Source organism: Thalassophryne amazonica, chromosome 14 (assembly GCF_902500255.1).
Source record: "Thalassophryne amazonica chromosome 14, fThaAma1.1, whole genome shotgun sequence".
In the NCBI taxonomy this organism is placed as follows: Eukaryota; Metazoa; Chordata; class Actinopteri; order Batrachoidiformes; family Batrachoididae; genus Thalassophryne; species Thalassophryne amazonica.
The window spans coordinates 75713644-75722811 of record NC_047116.1 but is presented as its reverse complement, the minus strand read 5'-3'; positions in this window follow the sequence as shown (position 1 = coordinate 75722811).

Here is a 9168-nt window from a genome sequence, read left to right as displayed (position 1 = left end):
TTTATATTTAATACAACGTGACAAATTCATCAGATCTGCTATGAGCCGGCTGGCAGATGGATTACAGTGGGTGTAAACTGATTCTTTTGGGAGGTGATGGACACATCTGTCAGTTATCCATGTTCACACAGAGTTACCTCACCTCATCCCCCTGAGACCCAATCCCTCCTCCTTACACCCTCCCTCCCTCTGTGCTCCTCAGCTTCTCATTGACCTCCCACTGCGCTCCTGGTCCACACACCCTCTGGCTCCGACTCGCCCACAGACTGCAGCCGCCACCGCTCTCCTTTTCTATTCAGGCTCCTCTTCTATCATACTCAAGAAGGTTTCTTACACGTGTTCTCTTAAGGAACCCCCAGCAGGTTGCACTTTTAAAACACAGTGTAAGTCATCATGTTTAATAAATAATGATACACAGTCATATTAATATTATGATCCTAAAAGTTATCTCACTTCCAGACAGATGTCAAACTGTAAAATGTGTCCTTGCTTGTTTGGGGTTCCGTCTGCTCCTCTTGCATGTGCAATGGCTCCCAGTAATTTTGAGTGTGATGTTAATTGAATTTATGAAACAAGGGACTCCAGGGAAGTGACAACTGAGAGGGCAGACATATGCTGCAGGGCAACATGATCACAGGCTTCAATTCCTGGACTAACTGGGGTTTGTAGTTATTCAAACATTTCATAGAGCAGGCCGAGATACTGACTGAATATCACTGTGGAATAAATGGCAAAAGGCTGAATTTTACCTCTGAACCGCTCCACATGATGCAGAGGGACAAAAATCACTAATCAAACGATGGACAGGCTTTTGTATTGCTGCTGAGTCTCAACTGCCCCTTCTTTCTGCTATACATCAAGATAAGATGTTTGTTTTTAATTTACCACTGCAGTGATGGGTTTGAAACACAATAAAATAATAGAACAGATGGAGAAAAGAAAAGTTTATGCGAAACATAGATGCATTTCATTACTAAGAGAATTGTTTATATATATATTAGTGGTGGGCATAGATTATTTTTTTAATCTAGATTAATCTCACTGAAATCTTGAAATTAATCTAGATTAATCTAGATTAAAATGGCTCATTCAGAATATGCGTGCTACCTAAGTAATGACTGTCACCCAGAAGAAAGAGTGGACTTCTTCCAGAAACTGTCTGTGGCCGGGACGGAGCTGGCAGTGCTGAGCCGCTCACACCGGGCAGAGAGGCAGCAGCCGGCCGCCGCGCGTAGAGTGATCAGCGGACGAAACTGTTTAAAAAACAAACAAACACACTGCTTTGCTTTAAATGGACAGTAAGCTATTTTAGATCATCCGCGTGGACCGCCTTTTTCCTAAAAGGCTTTATTTCCCAGTTTGTTGCGTTGGAAAGCTCTAGCTTTTGTGCTAATTTGATTAGCGCTTGCTCTACTTCTTCTGTTTGTTTTTCTGGGGACATTACAGCGCCACACACAGGCCTGGCATATGTACTACAATGTTAAACGAAGCTTCGAGGCACAGACCCAGCTCCCAGCCCAACTTTGAGAATAGATTAACGGCGATATTTTTTATATCGCCCGATAAGAGTCTCACATTATCGCAGCACGTTAACGCCGATAACGGCCCACCACCGGTGGGAAATAACAGGGAAATAAAGCCTTTTAGGAAAAAGGCGGTTCACGCTGATCATCTAAAATGGCTTACTGTCCATTTAAAGCAAAGCAGTGTTTTTTTTTTTTTTTTAAACAGTTTCGTCCGCTGATCGCTCTACGCGCGGCGGCCGGCTGCTGCCTCTCTGCCCGGTGTGAGCGGCTCAGCACTGCCAGCTCCGTCCCGGCCACAGACAGTTTCTGGAAGAAGTCCACTCTTTCTTCTGGGTGACAGTCATTACTTAGGTAGCACGTATATTCTGAATGAGCCATTTTAATCTAGATTAATCTAGAATAATTTCAAGATTTCAGTGAGATTAATCTAGATTTAAAAAAATAATCTATGCCCACCACTAATATATATATATATATATATATATATATATATATATATATATATATATATATATATATATATATATATATATATATATATATATATATATATATATATATACGAGGTCTATTAGAAAAGTATCGGACCTTATTATTTTTTTCAAAAACTATATGGATTTGAATCACGTGTGATTACATCAGACATGCTTGAACCCTCGTGGGCTTGCGAGAGTTTTTCACGCCTGTCGGTTACGTCATTCGCCTGTGGGCAGTCTTTGAGTGAGGAGTCGCCCACCCTCTCGTTGATTTTTTTCATTGTTTAGGAATGGCTCAGACTGCTGCTTTGTTTGATCAAAATTTTTTCAAAACTGTAAGGCACAACTGAGTGAACACCATTCGATAAATTCAGCTGGTTTTCGGTAAAAATTTTAACAGCTGATGAGAGATTTTGGTCTGTAACTGTCGCTTTAAGGACGGCCCACGGTGCCTGACGGCGATCTGCACTTCGAGGCGGCAGCGTCTCGCCGTTTCAAGTTGAAAACTTCCACATTTCAGGCTCTGTTGACCCAGTAAGTCGTTAGGGAACAGAGAACTTTCAGAAGAAGTCGGCATGAGGAGTTTATTCGGACATTCCATTGTTAACGGACATTTTGTAATGAAAGAACGTGCGGGCAGAGTCGCATGTCGGGCTGGACCCGACCGCGGGGGGTCGCGGCAGGAAAAACACCTCCATTGCAAACCTTAACGGACAAGTTTGAACATGCCCAAGCTGTTAAACAATTTCTCAGTTACTCACTTGTTGAAAGCCATCAAATGCCCCCTGAATTTTACAAATGGTTTTCAACACGGAGGTGTTTTTCCTGTCGCGGCGCACACAGATTCACCGAGTCGTCACGGAAACGACTCAGCGAATTTGCGCGCACCTCTTTCATTACAAAATGTCCTTAAACAGTGGAATGTCCGCATAAAGTCCTCATGCCGGCCTCTTCTGAATCTTCTGTGTTCTCTCACGACGTCCTGGGTGAATTAAGCCTTAAATTAGGATGTTTTCAGGTTGAAACAGGCCGACGATGGTGCCTGGAAGCGCTGCAGGACGTCCCGGTCCGTGGGAAGTCCTTACACCGACAGAAACACCCCATAATCTCTCATCAGCCATTAAACTTTTCACCGAAAACCATCTTAATTTCTCGAATAGTATCCACTTGGATATTCCTCACAGATCCAGAAAAAATTTTTGATAAAGCAACGCGCGCCGTCTGGAGCAGCGTGTGAAACAAAGGAATTCAGCCGAGAGGGCGGGACCACATCTCACTCAAGGCCTGCCCACAGGGAAATGACGTCACCGACACGCGTGAAAAAACTCACGCATGCGCACGAGGGTTCAAGCATGATTGGTGTAATCGCACGTCATTCAAATCCATATAGTTTTTTTTTTTATAAAACTGCCGGTTAGTTTTATAAGATATATATATATATATATATATATATATATATTTTTTTTTTTTTTTTTTTTTTCTGGGTGTGAAAAATATCATGCAGGGTGACACTACTGTTATCTTTTTTCTATCGCAGGTCCTGGATAAGTGTGCGTGTGTGCTATTCTGGGTTTTCATGTATCCCATAATCCCTTGCGCGCCAGAGAGCTGCAGTCAAAAGAACAGAGAGAATCCACATGATGACAACTGTAAATGAATATTATACTACAAAAATGTATTTTTTATGCTTTTCATCACGTTAATAAGAGACTACATTCATGATACCCTGAAAACTTGCTAAAACAATTATAACAAATAATCCGTGTCTGCTACGTCTAATCTGAGTGGAATTTAATAAACGCAAACCGAATTTCAGACATATTATATATATTAGTCTACAAAGAGGACAAACAGTGTTGTAAAGGACAATAATCAAGACTTTAAAGAGCATACTTCACCTTCCCCCAGAACGACATGAACAGGAAGCGAGCGAAGCTCACAGCAGCTCCCATTGAAAATAACGGAGAGAAAGACTGTGATTCTTGCATGTTTACATAAAATAAACGCAATAACAACGTCTAAAAACCCACAGAATATATTCATGAGAGTTTTAGGCACAATTTAAAAATAGTTTTATGTTGCGATGTTAATGGTGTTATCCATATGCAGCAGTTAAAGTGCAGCCCGATCAGAGCATATCAATGCAGTTCTAAATGTTCCTGAGAGCTGGCAGAGCGCGAGCTCTTCAAAGTTTTGCGGGATTTGAAACCTGAAAAGGGCGAATTGCATGAACTCTCTATTTGATTATTGTTCACTTCATTTTCCCTCCATGTTATGTTACTTTCTCAGCACAGTGAACTGGCTTCTCTGGTTGTGCTCCCCCACCACAGAGCACGCTATTACTTTCTGTGTTTATTTCCCTTCAGTGCACAGAGCATGGTGCAGGTTTTTCACTGGTTTTACTTTCGGTCTTGACAAGCTCTGGTCACTCTTATGTTCTTCCTCCTTTATCATTTTCCTCTGCACCTCGCTTTTTCCCCCATTCTCACTGTAATTACAGTAATATAAGCAGTGTTGCAATGTAACGAAGTATTAATACTTCATTACTGTACTTAAGTAGAATTTTTATGTATCTATACTTTTCTTTATTATTTATTATTTACATTTCTGGCGACTTTCACTTCACTACATTTCCTTAATAAAATGTATACTTTTACTCCGATACATTTCCCTTAACCATGTTCGTTACTCGTTACTACAATGTAAAAGTTGAAGAAATTTAACAGGGCAATGCCTGTTTGCAGAGGTGAAGCAGCGGTGCACCGCACCAGGAAGAGATACAGTCCTCTACAGCTGCACCAGACGGGTCCTCCTTTCACCCCTGCAGCAAGTGCCGTGTTTGACATAAAACAAGTTTAAAAGACAGGAAAAAAATAATTTAATCTGCGTCCCTGCTGAGAAAAAGGAGAATGGAGAGTGAAAAGGGGGCCATCCAGGCTTTGGACTCCAAACCCGCACACGCCGACGCATGCACACATACATGGATCAGCTCCCGCTAGAATTAATACACACTCCTAACACACAAGTACTGACAAAACTGCCCAGCGTGGCTGTTTGTTTTTTTTTCAACTATTTTATTTGAAATTTCTGCAGAGATGTGGTGCGTAAAAGAAGTGCCACATTTTGGATTCGAGAGAGCAAAGAGTACCACGTTTGGTTGCTTTGTAGTGGGTGATGACGCTTGCATTTTTTTCCTTAAATTTGGCACAACTGTGTAGCTATAAATGACTGTTCTGTTTCACAAGAGCCTGGCTGTTGTGTTCAACAGAAAAGTGTGTGTGGGTCTTCAGAAAAAGAACAGCAACTTTATTTCCAGCAACATACGTTGGTCACTCATCCCATCACCAACGCCAACTGCTCCGCCAGAGGCGGATCCACCCTTTTATAGGGGCTGAGGCCCCCTCCTGGTTTCTCCAGACACCACACTGACTTTCTTTTTGTGTCACAATTTTACTCTCCAGTCATTTTGGAATTTACTTTTACTCAGTACTTTTACTTAAAGTATATTTTATAGGAGAAACTTACTTTTGATACTTAAGTACAGTACATTTCACATACTTTAAGACTTTTAGGCAAGTAATATTTTTAAAGGAGACTTTAACTTCTACCAAATTTTTATGGTAAGATACTTGTACTTTCACTCAAGTACTGTTAAGTAATTTATACAAGTCTTGATGACTTTCGCATTTGATGTTATTCTTTGTAGTGTATTATACTTGCATATCTATTCTTCTGTGCTCATCCTTAGGCCCCATGTTCTTGTTGTTTCACAGTTAACTGATGAGCGTATTATAAAGATGTTTTATTTTACATGTTCCCTGCCAGAACCTTATGGTTCCATCTAGTGTTCCTAGTGAGGATTACCAGTGAAACATGCATTTCCATGTTGTGAACTTTGCAAACAAAGTCTACTGTCTTCTGAGCTTGCCTCAGGTCTAAAAATAACCTGTTTACCTGTTGGACTGTTTTGGTGCTGCTGACCTTTTTTCCTGTGAACTGGAAAGCACCTCTGCTTTATCTTCAGCACTGCTGCCTGAGAACCTGCTTTGCTGTCTACTGAACCATTGCTCGCACTCCTTTATGAGTAACACCCCCTGGTTCTGGACTTTGTCTATTCCAGACTAAATATGTGTTACTGACCTCATCCTGTTCAAAACCAAAGTTACTGTTCTGCAGTAAATGCTGTTAAAGCTACACCTTGTTGTTCACTATGAGGGGGTTCACAGTCTGGTTCATGACACTTTCTTTCCAGTGGCCACAGAACTTGTAACTGTGAAATGCTACGTAATCACGTTAGTGGAGAAAATAAAGATGTGCAGCAGTCTGGAAGTTAAAAAAACACACACATTGATTTCACTGGCGTGGACTATTTTTGGCATACCTCCATAAAGTCATATAAGGGTCCAATAAAAATAATTTGATTTTGAAGTTAGGTGATTTACAAAAATTGTATCATGTCATGATGGCATCACCAAAACATCATGAAGAATATATTTGTTGTTTGTCCGATGCCTTTCATGTTGAAAAAGTAGGATGTTTTGAAAATGTTACAATTACATTTCTGATGTTTCTGAATATGTCAATACACGTTTCAGCAAAAATATTTTCAGTATATATAATGACCTCTGTAATTAATTAATATCTAAATAGTAAAAGAAAATTAAAAATATCACCCAAGTGTGCTTCTCATGAACACCAAATTTAAATGGAATGTAAAGAACATAGAAATATTGTTAGATTTTTTTTTTTACCCGAGGCCATCAAATATGGCCATCGGGTATTGCAAAGGCTTTTTTCTGCCGGTCCGTCTGTCTGTCTGTCTGTGCTCAGTATAGGTCCTATTACTGCCAGGGTCTTTAAATTCACAGGGAACATTCTTGGGACACAGACGTTGTACTCGTACAAGTTCAAAGATGGCTAACCTTGACCTATTTTAAGAGATATTTTAAGAGGTTAAAAAGTCATATTCTGTTTCAGTCTGTTCAGTTTTGTTTCCCAGTGGCGGGTGTCAGGCCCGGATCCAGACCGGTTTGGACCAATGCAGTTTCATCGGTCAGATTTTTTTATTCATTGTTCGTCATCGGTAAAAAAAAATCCTGAATAATCACAAATAGTGCCGAACGTGTCCCTGCGGTGAACACAGCTTTTGATTTGATCCCACAATGCACCATGCAAGTGTACACAGGAAAATTCAAACTGGATCAAACAAACATAGCGTCAGTCCAGTCGAGTCGATGATCATGGCATCCAGGAAAAAAAGTTGTGCAAGGAAAATTGGGCGCTTATTTCAGCAAGAAATGGTGAGTGGTTTCTAAATAGTTTTCAGACAATAGTGTGTTTGAAAGGCATTCTATGATGACTGAAATTACATTTTCGGTGGTTTTCCGACCATACATGTCAACCTATATGGATTGTCCATAAATTTTAGAGTTTCAGAGTCATACGGATGTACAAATAAAGTCGGATATTCAGGGTTTGGTCTGCAGCGGCTCTGTAATCAACCGTTTCTGCAGCGCGACTCTACTTTGAAGTGTGAACCACTGAAGCAATACTTCAATCCAATAGCTCGTTGGTTCTTTGATTCGCTGCTCTTCAGAAACGGAGAGACGGCAAGTCCGCTTCTTAACCCCTCTCAAAGCCATTAAAATACCGTGAGTAACTTTTGTGTGGATTTAAGTCACAAACTGGGACTCTTGTTGCAGTCAAGAAATGAGAATCGTCCTCCGTTCCGTTGTCACAACTCCAAACGCTGCGCAGCTCTCTGCCGAGACAGAGTCCTGTCAGTATTAATATCTTCAAAATGAATTGCTGATTTAAATAACATGACACCTCTTTACAAACGCTGTAATACAGACAAGAAACTACAATCAACAAAAACATTTTTTTTCCTCCCAAAATGAGATGTACTGTATTTCTTTACAAATTACACCCTGATGTGCAGCGCAGAGCTCAGGTCGGATATATGGAAACACATTCATGCCAATAATGTCTGAAAGAAAATGCTTTTGACAAAAACTACAGATTTTGTTTATTCCTATTTCTGTCCAGAGATCAAGGATCCACCATGTCAATTTTTGTTATAGTGTTGTTTTTTAGGACATCATATTTATACAAATAAGAAGTGTTCACTATGGTACATGAAGTATAATAAATATATTAAAAGAAGTGTAACAGTGTATGTTGCACACGAATAAAAGAATGAAGATTATTGAATAACAAGACGCGTACGATTTTTATATTATCACTGGGCAAAAATGCATCTGTCAGATTTTCACTCTGGATCCAGCCCTGGGTGTGACAGCCAATTGGGGTAGAGCTGCACTGTAACATCAGTGGTTGCTTTCTCCAAAATTTTCTTTGTTTTGTGTGCTTATACTACTAGTCTAAACACTTATATTATGTAAAAGCCAGCGAGAAATAAACACTTCTAAAAGTGAAAAAGCTGGAACCTTATAATACCTCTGAACTTGTCTGTCTCATTAACACATGCAAATGCACAGAGGATGATCTGCAAATATTCTTTGATTTGCACAACTTCCACTCTTAAAATGTAACTATTGTTTATGATTGATTGATAAATAGAGGGGCTTTTTGAACATGTACATATTGTATGTAAGACAATAGGATCTTAATTATAAATGAAACAACTGCAGATTGTAAAGAATACAATGCTCATACGACCAAGAGTATTTTAGCATTACGTTATTTTTGTATTTTGTACAAATATAAGTATCAATACATTTAATAATTAAAAATGTAATTCTTTGCAGTGTTCATTCTACAGTATAATTTTGTTTACATACCTGCTGAGAGCACATTGGATGGTTTAACTACACACTTATGTTCATTTAGTTGAATATGTCAGTATTACTGGAGTTTAATTATTTGTGTTGTTATTTGACATTATAAAGTGGCTATGTGGAAATTTTAAACAATGTAAAAAGGCAACTCAAATGTGACAGTATGATGAAGTCTGGATGCCTGGATGAGTCACTTTAATGAGATCTGTGTCACATCCTCCCATATGTATTCCCACAGTGTCTTCGGTCACTGCTGTGGAAACCCTTTGGTGCTCTCACATCAGTGGCCTGGGGATGTTACTGCTGTCTGTCTGTTTTATTCTCAAATTCAACAGTGTTGTACATGTGCACTTTATTTCCACCAGT